This window comes from Pinus tabuliformis, chromosome 2_1 (assembly GCF_031772625.1).
Source record: "Pinus tabuliformis cultivar Carrire ecotype Pingquan chromosome 2_1, CPIR1, whole genome shotgun sequence".
NCBI classification, from domain to species: domain Eukaryota; kingdom Viridiplantae; phylum Streptophyta; class Pinopsida; order Pinales; family Pinaceae; genus Pinus; species Pinus tabuliformis.
The window spans coordinates 565,351,249-565,370,875 of NC_142299.1; the positions used below are offsets into that span (position 1 = coordinate 565,351,249).

General features: G+C 35.6%; 1 protein-coding gene across 3 annotated transcripts in view; it reads left to right on the forward strand.

Moving 5' to 3' along the window:
- LOC149201662 (uncharacterized) overlaps positions 1-19,627 on the forward strand; it is a 245,000-nt gene that overhangs the window by 105,964 nt on the left and 119,409 nt on the right. The window lies entirely within an intron of this gene.

Sequence of the window (19,627 nt, forward strand, 5' to 3'; positions counted from 1 at the left end):
TAGTGTTACAATGTAAATTCCAACATCCTCGAAAATTTGATAATTATTTGATGTTGAAGGACTTTTTCCCATGCCAGCTAATGAACCTTCCAGTTTAATAACATTGTCCTCCCTGCCAATCTAGCAATCCTTGAATGACATATTTCATAATCTCCTGTGTCTGGTGGCAATCCTGCCCAGAGGCATTTTAACTCCAACAGCTGTAATTCACTAAAACAAATTTTAGCAGGTTCCAAGTCTTGAACTATATAATTCCAGAAATTAAAACATGAAAGTGGAAGACCATTTGCATATATGAATTCTTTTACATTTATCACAATGCTTGTTGAATAATAAAGAACAACAGAGAGGGAAGGCAAAAACACTTCACATGAATGTAGAAAATGTTTCTTGGGTTGATCTCTTAGATAGGCTCAGAGAAAGAAAACATAATTTAATCTAAAGCATTTCATTATAGCAATATATCATATACTATAGAAACTTTTGGAGATTCAAACTACAATAACTGTTAGTAATGCTTGGTTTTTGTAGCTTCAGAAGGTCTTCTGCATAGGCTGGTGTCTTTCATGCTGGAGAAGAAGCCTGTTTAGGTGGTTGTTCGAGAGGAGAAACTAATATGGTCTCCTTCCTAGATTTTAATTTAGAGTCTTTTCAGTTTTAATATGGAGTCTTTTCAGTTCTGCGTTGACTAGCATTTTCTCTCTCTTTTGACCTGTGTTGACTTGGGTTGATTTGATCTGTTTGACCGAGATTTTGGACTGTTTTGGGAGGCTGAATATTCCAGGAATCTTTGACTTTGATTGACCAAATTCATCTCTGTTTTCTGGGCTGCTGACTGCACATCAAACTTGTGCTTTGATCGAGACTTCTGTTGCTGTTTTGACCAATATTTTGACTGTGCTTGGAGGCTGAATCTTTGACTAAAATATTCTATGTGTTGACCGAATTTCAGGGTGTCTTTCAGGGCATTGGCCACAGGGTTTGACTGAGGAATTTGACTGAGAGTTGCAGGGTCTGTTGACTGTGGTTGACTGATCTTCCACAGGCCGAATTTCCGATTTCGGCCCTCTGTTGCAGACTGATCGTTGACCAGATTTGACTCTCTCTCATTTGATTGGTTTTGACTTGGAAAGTCGAAGGTTTGACTTTGACTGATTTATGGATCTACTATTGGACTATGTATCTCACGCTGAACATTGATTCACTAAAGAAGAAGAATTGATTCTGGGTTTTCCCCCTTGTGGGGTTTTGCTCTGGTCTTTGACCAAAAATCTCCGTGTCTCATTGTGCTTGGCTATCTTCTATTGTGCATTACTATTTACTGTTCTATCTATAATTGCTTAACTATTAATGGGGTGAATGAAAATGAATGCTATGTTGTTTTAAGTGATTATAACATGATAGAACATGGGAAAAATTAACATGGTATCAGAGCCGAGGTGAATATTAGCCATTGGAGACTAGAGAACACCCCTTTGAGACAATTCTCCTGCTGATTGGTGATCAAGTCAGTTGGAAAAGATGACTTCCTCCTACTTCAAGATTGAAGAGAAGCTGAATGATGCCTCCAACATTCTAGCATGGAGGGCTAGATTGGGTCATACTCTTGAAGAGAATGTTGTGATGGAGTATGTAGAGGGAAAAGTAGCTGAACCTCTTGAGAATGCCAATGCCAATGTCAAATCTAAGTATAGGAAGGGTGAGATAAAGGTCATGAAGATTGTCATTGACTCTTGTTGTCGCACAGACTGTCTAGGCAGCGCGACAATGCTCAGACCGAGGGCTGTCACCCTGATCCCCGATCTCTCCGTTTAAGTCATCTCCCAATAGCAGGCTAAGGGGGTAGACCCTATGGGAAAAAGGAAGACCAACTGGGAACCAGTTGGGTTGGGAGACACAGCAGTGGGGAAACAATTACTTGATCGATTTTAGAATTTGATTAGATCTTTAAATGCTTAAGACCAGTGCCTTGTGGAGTCAATGAAAACCAAGTAATTGATTAGCTGCTGCTGCTTATGAAGTAATTTCACGATTGCTTGAAAATATTTACAAAATTTCCAACATGTAACGAGCATTATATAATCCAAGAAATGATTAATTTTACCAGATGCAAAATATTCAATAGATGCGCAAAGTTCTAGCAATTAAATTTCAAAAGATCAAATACTTTAAGCAACAACAAAATTTAAATGCTAACTAGTTTCAAATAGTTAATCTCCAGATATAAACATTTAAGCACATTTAACTATACCACAACAGAAAAAAGACTTTAAAAGGAATTTCCAATTTTTAATTAGTCTTTTTTCAGAGTTTTTTTTTAACATATATATATTTTTAATGAGATTTTTGTTAAAGTGAAATAAACAAATCTAGATCTAAATCTAAAAAAGAATGAAAAAGCAACCACTCACCTAATCATATTCATATATATATATATATATATATATATAAGTGAAAATTTAACATCTAAATAAATAAAACTAAAACAAAAATTATAATTCTAAAACTAAAACTAAAATCTAAAAAAAAAATAAAAAAATCAAAATCTAATCTAAAAAGCAAATCAAAATTAAATGAAACCAAAAATAACGCCTTTATTTTTATTTTTTATTGTTTATGGCTTATATATATAATTTTTTTTTTTAATGTTATTTTTAAAGTCAAAACAAAATTTAAATCTAAATTAAAATTGCAAAAAAAAAATAAAAAATTCTAAAACTAATAATGCTAACTATATCAAAATATAAAATCAAACTTTTTAATTTTGTGTGTACTTCATAAAAAATATAATACTCTAACCTAAGAATCTAATCATTCTAACCCCAAACTAAACCACACATAAAAATTTTTGATCCCCCCTTTTTATTACTTGCTGTTGTAATATGTAGGTTGATGGCCAACGGAGGAAGGGTGTGGCAGCTTTTGGAGAAGGGTCGACGGTGGAAAGGTCGTGAGCAGCTTTTGGAGAAGCGGATGGCTGCATACAGAGAAAGCTTCGATGAGCGGGTAGCATGGGATGGCCAGCGTGCAGGTTTAGGAGCGTATCATGGAGATCCGTAGGAAGAGTTGCAACGGGGATGGTGAGAATGGATGCGGCAAAACAACGCTGCAACGAGGGGAGGGTGGACACAGCCGTAGAGGAAGCACACTGGAAGGGATAGCAGTAGTAGAATGCGATGTGAGGAATGCGTGGATCACAGCAGCATGGTGAGGCGAGGATGGATGCCGTGTGATTTTTTTTTTTAATGCGTTTTGCAGGTGTGAAAGTGACAGCGAGGGGTGGAAATGCATTTTTTTTTTTTTGAATGGTTGCGGAATGAGGGGAGAGCGATTGCAATGTTTCGATGGAGGAGAGCGGACGAGTGATGAGAAGTGAAAGGAAACACAGTGTGAGGTATACGTGGGCTGAGGGCATTGGAGAGCAATGAAGGAAACAATGAAGCTACAAATTCACTAAGTGATGTGGGTAGCGTAGGAAAAGTTGAGTGACAGCGTGGCAACCTGCAAGGTATGCCAACTGCGATGAGACTGCAAGGAAACCGGACAAGCAGCGTGAGAGAGGCTTGAGGGTTCTAAAAAATTGATATTGCAACAAGCCCGAATCCTAGGCAACAACAGAAATATGGATCAGAAAACCCTCCAGATTCTCCAGTAAATATTAAATCACCCTGCATTCATATTTGTCTGATGAAAACCCTGAAAAAATTTCAAGTTCTATACCTGCAATAACAAAAACTGAAAACCAGAAATAAAATGCACAAGAAACAAAACTAAGACCCTCAAAACCAGTTAAACAATCACAATATTTACAGCTTAAAATGCTCTAAATAGCTAGATTTGTCAGTATGCCACAAAAATATTTTTTAAGATTTTTAATATAAGATGACGTGCTTCAAAAAACCCTTCATGCATTCACCAGAAAATTTCAAATGATAAGCCCGGGATCAAAACTGGTTGGGCTCTTTAGAAAATGCAATCCAGGAGTTGGCTGGTTTAGCCGAGAACTTCCCTGAACGCCCAGTAATCTCAAAAAAAGGATTTCCTGCACAGCTTAATTCAACCATTAACAAAGGAGAAAACGATACTAAAATCTAGATCTAATGGAGATACTTGCCATCATATTCAGAAAATTAACTACCATTCAAACCCTAGCGACTAAACAAGATACCTGTGTTTAAAATCACTCTTCATCAAGCTATGCAGAAAAATAAAACATCTTACAGCATTTCCAGAAGAGTAACACTAGCGAGATTTCAACCCGAAAGTCTTTCTTTATTGCACATGAAAAATGACTACAAGAGAGCTTTCTTTAGCACACGACTCTAAGATCGAATGATCTCAAATGACCCTTCACACCCTATTTAAAGGAAAATTTTCCAACGGCTAGTTCGAGTAATCCATGTCAAAATGATTTCAACCGTCGATGAGGATCAAAATCTCTTTTAATGTCATTCGTCGAAATTTTAAATGCATTTTAATATATTAAAAAATTAAAATCTTGCTTTTATTTCCTCAAAACTTTGTCTTGATTTTATTTCCTCAAAACTGACTTATTATTATTTTATTTTATTTTTTCAAATTTTTATTTATTTTTAATTTATTTTATTTTATTTTTTATTTTTTAGTTATTTTTATGTTCCCGACAGTTCTGACTTCTACCCTCTACGTCAGCCTTCTCGGAAGTTTCGACTTTTGCCCTCTGCGTTAGCTTTCCCGGCAGTTCCCGACAGTTCCGACTTCTGCTCTCTGTGTTAGCTTTCTCGGTTGTTTCGGCAGTTCCCGACAGCTTCGACTGTTTCTGGCAATTCTGGCTTCTACGTGACAAGCAACTTTTCTGCTCTGTTGGCTTTCTCCGCCTCTCTGTCTATATTCTCTGGAAAGTCATCCCAGATTCTCATTGCCCCTCTGCTACTGAATGATCACTTAGTTTGAATTTCTCAGCTTCCTAGTCCCAAAAATCAAACTTCGGATCAATTCTGTGTGTGTGTGTGTGTTTTCAAATGAACCCCAAGCCTCTATTTTATACTTTTCCTGTTGAGTCTTCAACGACTGAGATTAAGTCTCTAATCAATGGCTAAGATTAAAACATGACTTGATCTGCCTTCTAAATCATTCTCACCCATATTTTGATTAATACCCATTAATATTTTAATTTCCTAAGTTTAGACTTAGGAACTCCATTAAAAGTATTAATTATTTTAATAAAATACAATCTGGGTAGAATTTCACCAAACGATTTCTGGGTTCTTTAGAACTCATGTGCCTAAGCCTGTCCACCAATTTTCAAGGCTAGAGCACTTCCGATGCTACCAAAACCTAACACTAAACACATTAATAATAATATCTCTTTTATCCAATTGAAAATTATTTGGGGCTAGATGGGCTTCTTTTTGGGTAGATGGGTTTCCTGTGGGGATATTCATCCCTTAACTGCCCCAAATTTCAACTCCTTTTAGGTGAGCTTTTGACCTACTTAACTTGTAATCACTTAAAGTCTTATTTTAGGGTATTTTAGTCTATTTCACCCTAAATTGACTCGGTTTCCCTTGTATAAATGGAAGGAAATCAAATTTAGGGGATCATTGTTATGCACACTAATTATTTCTCTTATGGAGTGTTGATTAGAGTAGCTTAGGCAGGTACTTCCATAGAGTTGTAAGTGTTAAGGTGTATGGAAGTCACTTAAGTGACCCTTAACCATAACAATTACTTTAATTACTAAAGTAATTAAAATCTTATACGAAAAAGTGAGTTAATCTAATGAAATGTAAAGGTTATTTGCATTAGTGAATTTGAAGAATCTCAATGGTTGATCTCAAGTGATGATGATGTGTGCAAATCTTATGTGTGCATGTGTTTGAGGTTGGTGTATTGTTTTTGTTTCCGCTATTATATTTTACATTTTAATATCTATACCATGTTTTCTACTCAATAGATCTGAATCTACTAGGAAGTAATTAACCAGGTTGCTGTTGAAAAATGTAACTAGTATCGTTCTTCATAATTGTATATAAGTCATGATGTAATGTATTTGTCAAAAGAAAGAAAAACAAATTATTATAAAAGAAATTGACTTATTAAAGCAATGGTTTCATGCTTGGGTCAATTTTTTAGGTCAAAGCCTCCATTGTAGGCTTCTATGGTTTATGTCAAGAGTCCTTGTCGTTGTCAATAAGTAAAACACCCTTCTTGGGCTTCATCTATTAAAGAAATTTATTTTGATGTAAAATACGTCATTTAGGCCTCCTCCACCAGGTCGGCCTCAACTTGGACAAGTCAACATAATTAGAGAGGCAGAAACCATTATAGAAGGGCAACAACTCGACTCATTTGTAGGACATCCACAAGTTCGATCTGTAGTGGCTATAGGAAAAAATTGGTGTGAAATTTAAGGAAGAGGAAAGAAACCCTAGCGAAGGAGAAGGAAGTCTTTCTCAAGCATAAGAAATCGAATTTTCTCTCTATCTCACACATGTGAAGTTGTTGGAAAGGCTGAAATTGTAGTACTATAGTTGGGCCGAAATTGTGGAGTAGCTGGGATGTAATTCTAGATTGTTGCTAAGCTATAACTGTTGGACTAGAAGAGACTATTGAAGTTTTCTGAATCGTATTGGAAGGCTGACTTGGTGGAGGAGGAAGGTCTTTTGGTTAGGTATAAAGTCTTGGTCTATCTCAATTTGATTAGAGAAATAGTTTGATTGGGTTTTCCCCTAGAAAGGGCTTTTAGCCTTGACTGAGTGCCTACATCTGTTGTCGTTGATCTTCATATTTTGTTTTGATTATTGCTTGACGAAACAAAGATAAAAGAAGAACATAAAGAGAAGATAATAAAACTACAAGAATATCACAAGTAATTATCAATATAAGAGAATCTTTCTGCGTTTCTAATTTTCTAACAGTTGCTAGGGTTAGGAAATTAACATGGAGGAGTGTGCACTAGCTTGTTGTTTTTCTCTTGGACACAATGGCTCTTGAGGTGAATTCTCTTGGGGAAGATAAAGAGATGGACTTTCTTTGTAAGGTTAAAGCGATGCTATGGTGAATGGTGCTATTTTATTGAGACTATTTTGCTTCCATTTTACAAAGTTGTAGCATTAGGGTTTTTGTGAAGTATCTATGATATATTGTATCTTTATTGGCCTTGACATCTCCTTTTGCAAGATTTTTTACTAGGTATCCATCAAGGAATCTTAGAATAACATTCCTTAATCTTAAATCTCCTATATATGAAAGTCACTAGTATTAGATTTAGAGTTTTTCCTTCCTTTTCCTCTCTTCATTGAAGGACTTCCATCTTTGACCTCGACCTTTGATTCCATATACCCAATTGATTAAAGATACTAATCCTTGTGTCAATCTTTAAGATTTTATATTTTCTTTCTTTTCATGGTAAACTAGGGCTAGGTTTTAGAAAAAATTGTATTAAATAGCATAAAATACCTTAAAAGACAGAATCTGAGGGTTAGGTTTTGCATCTACCAAATTAAAGAAAAAGGAAAAACATCATTTTTATGTATTTTCAACCATAATTCTAGGGTTTATGTCTAGGGTTTCCCAATTGTTTTGTGCATTCTCAGCCATTAAAAAAATTGCTTTAACCTTTCTCTTGTTTACCTATGCAATAGCCTTTGATATTTTATTGCGTATCATCACTTATTGGCTATTTTTGGTATAGTTGTTGTAAATTTTGCATGTTGTGAATTGTCTTTCTCTCAAAATCTAATCTATAACAACAATTATTTAATTAATGGTAGCATGTGTGTGGAATCTATTTGAATATCTCTAGGACTTCTCTTAGCCCTCTAGACTTAGCCATAGGTTCTTTGAACTCGTTATGTCATTTTTGCATGGAGCCCTAGCTTATTGAATAGATTTCTATGGTGTGTAATTTAACGAGTTCCTTAGAGGGTATTTAGCCTGGGAATTCTTGGGTTACTTAATCTTTGAGACCTGTTGACCACATTTTGTCAACAATCCAAGGAAACAGAATGCAACGACATGAAGAAAGTTTTTCGGAGTTCAAAGTCATCAACCAACACATTTTTTTCATTGTAAACCCGGTTTTTGCGAGTTGAAATGTAAATGATGCTAGTATGACCGTTTAATTATGTAACAACACCTAGGTAAGCCTATGATTTTGGCAATGGATTTCATCCTAGGAATTTTTTTAACCTCCCCAAATTGTGTTTCTAAACACGGATAATCGATAGATTTTTTCTTCCATTTTAATCCCCAAAGCTAGGGTGGAATCTCTTGACAAGGCCTTAAGTGAGTCCTAGTCTTATATTGATTTCTTGTAAAAGTGTGTTTGGGAATTTAAGCACATTTGGCTAAATTATTTTCTTACAAACCACTAGGTCTATACTAGGTCATATTGTGTTACAAAATTGGGTAATGTCATAAGGGTCTGAGTCTAAACGTGTATTCCCTCTTCGAGGGTTGAATTTATTGAAATATCTGATGTAACAACTATTTTAGTGAATGGTCCTTCATACTTGGACATCATGGCTAAAATATTTGAGGGTGGAAAACTATTAATCCCTTCTACTGTCAATTAATCAATTTTTCTAGCTAAATTAAATAAAAATCCTAAGCCAGAAAATTAATTAATTTTGAGTCAAAAAATAATTATAGAGAAATTAATCTCTGTCCAAGTGGAAAATAATAATAAATTTGTGGGTCAAAGAGAAGTCAACTTTTGGAGGTCCCCCACTAAGGGAAAAATGGATATTTTATGAAAATTTGAGCCCTTGGACCTTGGGGGTTAAGTCAAAATCAAACTTTTGAGGAAATTAATCCAAAATATTAATTTTTGGATTAATTAAGTGGGTTTCTCAAAAATAAAAATTGGACAGTGGAGATTAAAAGATGATCAAATTATTTTCAATGGTTGAGATTATTTTGATGGGGATCAAGCCAACTAGTTGTTATTTTCCACTTGGAGGGATTTCTCTATAAATAGAAGTCATTTTGCTTCTATTGAATATCTTTGGATGATGTAAATTTTGTAAAGCTGGTATTGAGCTATTGCTCTGCTGGGAACATTTTTATATCATAATAGAAAGACTTTGGGGTTCAGTTCATGGTGTTTTTCTTCCATTGATCTGTGGTACGTGCTAGTTATGTGCTTTCCTATATTGTGCTAAATTTTTTATGAACTTGTTATTTCATTTGTCGGTGATAAGAACATTCTATTGATAATTTTTTTATCTTAGGTGATCTGATTCACCATATGATCTAATAGTTCTACTTGAGAAAAATTATAGAGATTTGCAGGTACACTAGCCCTTGGGCTCCAAGTTCACAGACTGTGGGGAAGAGTCGACTATGTTTGGGCTCTATGATTTTTATATGGTATTTTAATTTTGCAGAAGGGTTTTGACCAATATTCAAAATTTTCAAAAAATACATTCATCCACTGCTAGTACTCAAAAAATATTTCTCCTTTTTTTTTTAATTTGCAAACATTGTACATTTGTAGATAATTTGTAAATTATTTCTAACTCATTTGTTTTGTAGTACTTGGGGTTTTATTTTTGGGGTTTATATTTTTGTATATATATTTGGGGTTTTGGTATTTTTGATTCATTTGTCCAGGTAAGCTTCAGATGATCAAGAAATTTTTTGGTTGGGGTCTTGAGGTAGATCTAGGCCTAGGAAGGCAAGATCTAGCCACCAAGCTCAACGTCCAACCTAAAGAGGAAGCCATCCAAAACATTTGTAGTGATTTTGTGGAGAAATTTTTATTTGCAGGGGTTTCAATTTCTTTTTGGCCCTAAGGCCTAGTTGTGCAACTTTTTTCCTCTTGGTCGTGAGCCCCAAAAGGCTTCTTAGGCCCTCGACCGCCTTGTTTACCCTAGCCGTAGGCTTTTTGAGGGGCTCAACCTCCCTTTAGGGGAGCTGCCCAACTCCTTTGAGGCCTCGACCCCCTCTTTTCCCCCTTGCCGCAACCCTTTGTGGGCTTTTCCATCTAGTGGCAACCCTTTAGGGCTAGGCCACAACCCCTAAGGGGCTTTTTGTCATAACTCCTGGCTTATTTGGGCTAGCAGCTGCCCTTTTAGGGCTTTTCGTCCCTATCCGTAGACCTTAGTGGTCTTTTTGGCCTAGCCGCAAGCCTTGTTTGGTCCTTTCCCTTCCATGATTGGGGTTTTTGAGTTAGGTTGTGGGGTTTTGTAACAGTTCATGAGCTAAATTTTTGTTAGGCTTGGGGCATCATTGAAATTTTTTTGACACTAGTTTATGGACATTTGAATAAAAAAATTTGAGTTTATTCGACTAACACTTGGTTTTGCAGATTAATTAGCCCATTGGGCTAGGGTTTCAAGTTATGTCCCACCAAAACACGAGTGTAAGGAGACGCACAAGGGGGATGTGTGGGAGTACCTTCAAATTTTAGGGAAATTTCAGGGGTGCAGGGGGGGGGCATTGGGGTATATATATATATATATATATATAAAATTCAAGTTCATATTCAATAATGAAAGCATAAATAGACTAATAGTAAGACATTGATCCACACATAAAATTTAAATTCATAATCAAATTAAATAATCACATACATTAATCCATTCTCATCATTTATTTTGATACATACGTCATTCATATGACATACTTGTTGACCTCTACTGGTCAACTACCCATGCAGTACACCCCCTTTTCTTTGCAAGAAAGGGGCAACACCTGATCAGCGTGTCCGTGCCATCCTGCAGTCATCAACAGCTTAATCATTTTGATTGTAAACCCAGTCTGCATATATTAATTGTAAATAATCTTAGCAGATATGAGTCGTGTATGTGAATTGCCTAGGTGGACCTAACTTTCTAGTGGTAATCTACGTCCCGGAAGGTTTTTTGTCTCACCGATCCATGGATCGGCAGAGTTTTCCTTCAAACCTGACCCCAAAGCCGGGATGGATTTTGTCATTAGAACTTTAGGAGAATCCTTGTGTGTTGATCTGCTAGATTATAGTTGTGTCGCAGAACTGGGTGATTTGTGAGGGTCTGTATTAAGTGGGTTTGTCCCCTTGACATGTAAATTGTAAAAGTCATGATGTAATGTGTCCTGAGGGTCGAAAAAATGTTTTAAATCCCCTCATGAGTCCTAAGTCCTAAGTCCTAGGTGATGTTTCCAAAGGCTTAGTTCGATGATCCATTTAAAAAATGAAATAAAATAATAAAATAATAAAAAATTAAAAAATTTAAAAATTTAAAAAATGAAATAAATAAAAATTTAAAAAATTAAAAAAATAAAATAAAATAATAGATAATAAAAAAAAATTAAAAAAAAATATAAAAATTTAAAAAATAATAATAAAAAATTAATTGAATAAATCGACGGATGAGATCAAGAGATGTCTTGATCCTCATCAACGGTCGAGATCATTTCTACATGGATCATTCGAACTAGCCGTTGGGATCATTTCCTTTATATAGAGTCTTAGGTGGTCATTTCAGATAAGGGATCTGTGAGTCTGATACTGAAGAAGCTCTCTTGTAAATCTGTTTCTGGTTAATAAAAGAAGACTTTGGGGTCCATATCTTGCTGGTGTTACTCTCTTGAAATGCTGTGAGATTGTTTCATTTTCTGCATATGTTATTTTCCGCCGTTAATAATAGCTTTTTGTAGAGTATTGTGAGCACAGGTATCTTGTTCACATGCTGGGGTTTGGGTGATGTTAGGGTTTCTGAGGTAATGGCAGGTATCTCCATTACTTCCTGAGATCCAGCAGCATTTTTGCCCCCTTTCTTGACAGTTGTTTTGAGTTGTGCAGATAACATCATTGAAGGAAATTTTGTGGGCGTTCGGGGAAGTTCTCGGTTGAACCAGCCAACTCCCGCAAGCATTTTTTGCTGAGCCCAGTTGGATTTGATCCTGGGTCTATCATTCGGTTTATTTTTCTAAATTTGCATGAGAGATTTTCTGAAGTTCTTCACAGTGACGATCTGAAATTTCTGTTCTTTAAAATGTTTTCTGTGCTTATTGATGAATCTGGCTGTTAAGGGCCCAAATCTGTACATTAATAAACTATTCTAGGGTTTCAGTTTTTCTGATCTAGGGTTTCAAATTTTTTAATTTTTTTTTTTTATACAGTTTTAATTAGGGTTTTTGTTTTTCTTATTGCAGGTATAGGGTCTTCTCCAGAGGTTTCCGAATAAAACAGAGAGTTTTGTGATCAGGTTGCCAGCAAGTCTGCACTCCAACTCGGATATTCAAGGCCACCGTCACACACATTTTCACCTGCGTATATCCTTTCGATTTTCAACTCTCTCACAGGTTTCATTTTTTCATATGCCTGTCCGCCATCAAAAGGAAACGATTTGCACTCAGCCTCTTCACCTGCAAACGCATGAGGGTCATGTGCACACAAGGACGTATTTCCTTTTGTCGTTGCTGCTCAGCGTTCAGCATCCAAGGAGATCCGCCGTCACATATAATACATTGCAGAAATCGCATTTTTTTTGGGGTGTGAAACGTTTGCCATCCAGCGTGAATACCGTCTGCCGCCATCTCCATTGTTGCGGCTTTTCAAACCGCAATCCCGCGCCTAAATCGATTCGAAAAGCAGTCAGGTAAAAGGCCCGGCTTTCAAACGACGTCCTCTTTAAATTTTCGTCTACAGATTTGCCTGCCGTATCATTCAGCACCGGATTCCTCAGCACCAGGTGAGATCCAAGCTGTCTTAATCGAATCGCTCTGCTTCAGGTAAATCTTCATGCGAATTTATTCTTCAGACGCCAGGTAATTATTTGAGTTTCTTGCGTATAATCGGTGAGTATTAAGTCGATTTCCATTTGCTGTCGCTGAACTGTTAACAATTTTTGTTTAAGCTTCGAGTCCTGGTCACGCTGCTTCCTCCGGCGGCTGAGACGTCATAGTTTCAGCGTTTATTCTGGTCTTTCGATATGTTCCCTCTTACGTAGTTTTAATATTTTTGTTTTAGATTCGTTTTAGGGTTTGATTTAGGCTAGCGTAGATTTTATTTTTAATTAGATTTCAATTCGTTTTATTTTAGTAACGTATTTAGATTTTAGTCTTTTTTAAATAGTTTCATATAAATTCATAAAAAATCAAATAAAAAATGCATTTGTTGTTTAGGCTTTAGTTAGAATTTAGTTTAATTTTAATTTTTTTTTTAAGTTTTTGTTAATAAATCGTTTCTTTGTTTAGATTTAAATTTTATGAAAAATAAAAAATCTAAAAAGATTTATTTTATAATTCTTAGATTTAGTTTTATTTTTAAAAATGATTTAGTTTTATTTTTAAAATAGTTTAGTTTTAGATTAACTTTTTAGGTTTCATTTTTTAGATTTATTTAAAAAAAAAAAAAATAATAAAAGATTTTATTTAAAAAATTTTAGGCTTAGGTTTAGTGTTTTAGATTTTAGTTTTAATAGATTTTAAATTTTAAACTTTTAGATTTTTTAATTTCCTTTTTTTATAATATTGAAAAATAAAAAATTAAAAAAGATTTAAAAAATTTTGAAAAAATATAATTTTTTTTTTTTGTGGAAAATTCTCTTCATCAAATCTAGTCACTTTCGGGAATTGTCATATCTTTCATGCTGAGATCTAGATTTTCAGGTCGAGATGCGAAATATGATATCTGGTTAATGATTTATGATTATCGTGGTGGCTTTAAGCATTCATCTTTTTTAAATTTTCAGTTGCTGGATATCGTTTTGATCATTCTAAGAGCATTGTGATGACAGATGATTGCTGTTCATGGTCCATATTTTTATATCATTTAACAAGTAATCGTTTTAACCACAATCTCTCAAGGCACTGGTCTGCTAAATTAATCAAATCCATCGAGTGCTTTTTTATATAGTATCTCGTGTCTCCCAACCAACTGGTCGACAGTTGGTCTCATCATCTCACAGGGACTACCCCCCTTAGCCGCGGGAGACAGGCTTAAACGGAGGGATCGGGGATCAGAGTGACAGCCCCCGGTCTGAGCGTTGTCGTGTCAATCCGCGCGACAACATTTTTTGGCGCCGTTGCCGGGGAGTTAGTTTTCTCGGCATCTCAATGACTTTTCATCATTCATTGCTCATCTTTCTATCATTCGTTTGAGCCGGCAACGCCAACATTTTTTGGCACCGTTGCCGGGGACATTGTTTTCTCGGAGTTTCATCGACATTTATCTTTTCATCTCTCATCTCTCAGTTGAGCTGGCAGATTCAATATTATTGACATCTTTTCGTCCCATATCAGCGACATCTTTTGGATTTATTTCTTGTTTGGGTGGCGACTCCACTTTCTCATTTTTCCCAGACAAGAAGCTTTCCTCATATTTGCTTGTGGTTACCTTTTGGATCCTAGAATCAGATTCATTGTTCAAGTGGCGACTCCACTGTTTTCATCTCTTGATTTTCTTGAGCAGGTATCTAGTTCTATCATCCTTTTAATCCCTTATCATTCATCATGGATTATTCATTTAAGCCATGTCGTTTTACTGAACGTCTCCATGATTTTTCGGAAGATGCCATTCCTAAGTTACCTATTTTCTCGGATGGTGATCCAATCGCTGTTAGAAGGCATATAGTCTTGTTTACTCGCATCATGACCATATACTATAGATCCCCTCAGTTTCATCATGATGATATCAAAATGCGTCTATTTGTCCTTTCTTTAGAAGATGATGCTTTGAATTGGTTTAACAATTTTCCTAAGGATTCTTTCACTTCTTTGGTTGATATTATCAATGCTTTTGAAGATAGATATGGTTATCCAAACAGCTTGCCTTCTTCCTCCAAAATTGTGCAACAGAATGAAAGTAATTTGATAAGAGGTCCAGCTGAAAGATCCCAAGACGATTCATCATGTCAGAATGTGTCATCCACCGGAAATATTGCAGATCAAGTTCATGATAGTGAAAAATCAGGGACAAATGACAATGAAAGGGAAGAGCAAAAGCAAATTTTACGAGATCTAATGATGCTGGTGAGAAATATGGAAATCAATCAAACTAATTATGTCAATGATGTGAAAACTTTATGCACCCACCTAGAAAAACGTAATAGGGAGATTGAGGTCACGCAAAATCAGCATGCTAAAGAAATTGAGGCCATGAAAACTAAATATGAAACAGAAATTGGAAACATGCATAGCAAGATGTCAGTCTTAGAGGAAAATATGGTGACCATGAAAGCTGATCATGATAGGGAAATTGACTCTATGCAAAACAAGTTAATAACTATGGATGAGGAAAAGACCATCATGACGTTCAATCATAATAATCAAGTGGCTGACATGCAAGCGAATCGTAAAGAAGAAATAAATCTTATGCAGCATTGCTTGATGGACATAAAGGAAGAGAATTCTAAAGTAATAAAAGATATGCAAGAACACCATGTCAGACAAATCAATGCTATAAAGGTTGAACACTCTAGTCAGATGGATTCCATTAAAATACAGGTTCAAAGGTTTCAGCAATTGGAAGATGAAAGAAACCAGGTGACATCAACAGATCAGGAGCCTTCTCATTTGTTGCAACAAGCTCCATCTTATTATGAGGAGGTTATTGATTCGATTGAAAGATGGTTAATTGAAGGTGATCCGGACAGACTTAAGAATGATAAAGATCAGAGGCAGGATAAAGAAAGAAATATCACGCATATTTCATCTGATAGTTTTGAAACAGAAAGTTCCAGGTCATCAGTGATTGAACCTGCCAAAAAGAAAAAGCGTAAGAGAAAGAAAAAGAGAAGAAGATTTGACGCATCAGACGGTCGTGAGCAGCTTGATTTTCGGATAGGAAAAAGTCCTACCTTATGCAGAATTGGACATGGTACATCCGATAAGCAGCCGACAGATTTGCCTGAATGCAGGCAAATGCTCAGTATGCACTTTATTGAACACATCTGATGCCATGGGGCATCTTTTGTATCGTATTTCTAACCCTACTCCTTGTTTTTTCCGCATTTTCGTTTCTGCTTTAGATAGTTAATAAATGAAGAGCTTTTATCTTTATTGTGCTTAACGTATATGCTGATTTTTGGGTGGGCGCTACTTATTTTTTGTGTTGTATGGATGCAGATTCTGGATTCTCACATTCCTGCAAGCAACAAAGTGTCCCCAAGTAGAGCCAGATGTTGACCTCTACTGGTCAACTACCCATGCAGTACACCCCCTTTTCTTTGCAAGAAAGGGGCAACACCTGATCAGCGTGTCCGTGCCATCCTGCAGTCATCAGCAGCTTAATCATTTTGATTGTAAACCCGGTCTGCATATATTAATTGTAAATAATCTTAGCAGATATGATTCGTGTATGTGAATTGCCTAGGTGGACCTAACTTTCTAGTGGTAATCTACGTCCCGAAAGGTTTTTTGTCTCACCGATCCATGGATCGGCAGAGTTTTCCTTCAAACCTGACCCCAAAGCCGGGATGGATTTTGTCATTAGAACTTTAGGAGAATCCTTGTGTGTTGATCTGCTAGATTATAGTTGTGTTGCAGAACTGGGTGATTTGTGAGGGTCTGTATTAAGTGGGTTTGTCCCCTTGAGATGTAAATTGTAAAAGTCATGATGTAATGTGTCCTGAGGGTCGAAAAAATGTTTTAAATCCCCTCATGAGTCCTAAGTCCTAAGTCCTAGGTGATGTTTCCAAAGGCTTAGTTCGATGATCCATTTAAAAAATGAAATAAAATAATAAAATAATAAAAAATTAAAAAATTAAAAAATTTTAAAAATGAAATAAATAAAAAATAATAAAAATTTTAAAAATTTAAAAATTAAAAAAATAAAATAAAATAATAGATAATAAAAAAAAAAAAATTAAAAATTTAAAAAATAATAATAAAAAATTAATTGAATAAATCGACGGATGAGATCAAGAGATGTCTTGATCCTCATCAATGGTCGAGATCATTTCTACATGGATCATTTGAACTAGCCGTTGGGATCATTTCCTTTATATAGAGTCTTAGGTGGTCATTTCAGATAAGGGATTTGTGAGTCTGATACTGAAGAAGCTCTCTTGTAAATCTGTTTCTGGTTAATAAAAGAAGACTTTGGGGTCCATATCTTGCTGGTGTTACTTTCTTGAAATGCTGTGAGATTGTTTCATTTTCTGCATATGTTATTTTCCGCCGTTAATAATAGCTTTTTGTAGAGTATTGTGAGCACATGTATCTTGTTCACATGCTGGGGTTTGGGTGATGTTAGGGTTTCTGAGGTAATGGCAGGTATCTCCATTACTTCCTGAGATCCAACAGCATTTTTGCCCCCTTTCTTGACAGTTGTTTTGAGCTGTGCAAAAAACATCATTGAAGGAAATTTTGTGGGCGTTCGGGGAAGTTCTCGGCTGAACCAGCCAACTCCCGCAAGCATTTTTTGCTGAGCCCAGTTGGATTTGATCCTGGGTCTATCATTCGGTTTATTTTTCTAAATTTGCATGAGAGATTTTCTGAAGTTCTTCACAGTGACGATCTGAAATTTCTGTTCTTTAAAATGTTTTCTGTGCTTATTGATGAATCTGGATGTTAAGGGCCCAAATTTGTACATTAATAAACTGTTCTAGGGTTTCAGTTTTTCTGATCTAGGGTTTCAAATTTTTTAATTTTTTTTTCATTGGGGTTTTGTCTTTTTTTTTTTGCAATTGCAGGATCGCCATCGAGGTTGACACGCCGACACACTGTGCATAACCAGCAGATTTCAACGTGATGCATTCTTTGGTTGCTGGGTCTTGAGACGCAAATGATTTCAAGCCACCACTGCCCATGCCCTGCTCATTCTGTCGTCAAGGGCTGGAGATCACAGTTCCGTTGAAGAGCTGCCGTAAGCACCTGCAAACATTCAAGATTTTCCCTCTCTGTCCGCCGTCAGGGTAAACGTGGAAAATGATTTAAGTCTCAGATCACTACGCCAGCGTGAAGGATTCTCAGGTTTTATCAGATTTAATGTTCTGGGATCATCGTGCATATTTGCGTAGCTTTATAAAAAAAATTCAAATGCAATTTGACACGACGGCTCAGGGGTTCAATACAGCGTAGCTCTGTCTTCAAATTTAAATAAGTCACCGAAACCTTTCCGCGCGGATTATGCTTTGATCTTATGCATACACAGTATAGCGACAATCAGAATTTGCTGAGAGGTATCGTGTGACAGTGGAAGTCATTCAACAGCAATTCTTCAGAACTAAAAAACCGCAGAGTATCAAAACGATTTATGTTAAACTCTGCCTTTGCTGCGTTGTGCGTGGAAGTGAATCGAAATCGCCAGGGTCATCACGCAGCGAGCTTCATTCACGCTGGCAACAGGTAATCTGCGGCTCAAAAAAAAAATCGTTTTGCTGCTACGGGCCAGGTAAAATATCCTTCTGCCGTCGACTGTAAATTTTTTTCTAAGCTTCGATGCTGAGTTTTCCTTCCTCCGGTGGCCGAGAGAGTCGTTTTGCGGTTTGCGTCCAAGTAGCAGGTAAAATCGATTTCCCTTGTGGTCATATAAATGCGTATTGTGTTAGCGTAGATTTTACGTAGGGTAATTTCCATTCGATGCGTTTCACGTAGGTTTCATTTTTTTTTTTTGAATACGTTTAGTTTTTTTTTAAGATTGATTTTATTTATTTTATTAGGGTTTTTAATAAAATGTAAAAAGATTCATTTATAAAAAAAAATTTAGCCTTTACATTTAGTTTTAATATAGTCAGGTTTTAGCGTAAATTTGAATTAGATTTTTAATTAGACTTTAGGTTAGATTTTAATTTATTTTTAAGTTTAGTTTAGGATTAAGCTTAGTTTTAATTTTTGTTTTGTTTAGATTTATTTTAATTAAATTTTTAATGTGTTAGCCTTAGTTACTTTTTGTTAGATTTTTTTTTTTTTTTTTTTTTTTTTTTTTTAATTTTAATTTTTGTAGTTAATCATTTTCTTTTTCTTTATAGATTTTTAAAATTAAAAAATATAAAAAAAAATTTAGGTTTTATTTTTTATTTATTTATTTATTTTTTTAGTTTTAGAATAGATTTTAAATTTTAATTTTTTTTTAGATTTTTAATTTTCATTTTTATAATATTGAAAAATAAACATTAAAAAAGGATTAAAAAAAAAATTTTTTGTGGAAATTTTTTTTAGATCCAGTAGTTTCGGGAATTGTCATATCTTTCATGCTGAGATCTAAATTTTCAAGCTGAGATGCGAAATTGATATCTGGTTAATGGTCTATGATTCGTGGTGGTTTAAAGCATTCATCTTTATCTTTTTTGAAAATTCTCAATTGCTGGATATCGTTTTGGTCATTAAGGCACTGGTCTGCTAAGTTAATCAAATCATCGCGTGCTTTTTACATCGTATGTCGTGTCTCCCAACCAACTGGTCGACAGTTGGTCTCATCATCTCACAGGGACTACCCCCCTTAGCCGCGGGAGACAGGCTTAAACGGAGGGATCGGGGATCAGAGTGACAGCCCCCGGTCTGAGCGTTGTCGTGTCAATCTGCGCGACAACAATACTCATCATTCATCGATACCATGAGATTCAATAATGAAATATTCAAATACATTGATCCATATCATTCATCATTCATCATTCTATAATCTACATTGATTTAAAAACTAAATTCATCACCGCCATCCTTTGTGCTCTTCCTCCTCCCTCGTTCTGCCTTCTCCATTCTCCCTATATTCGAA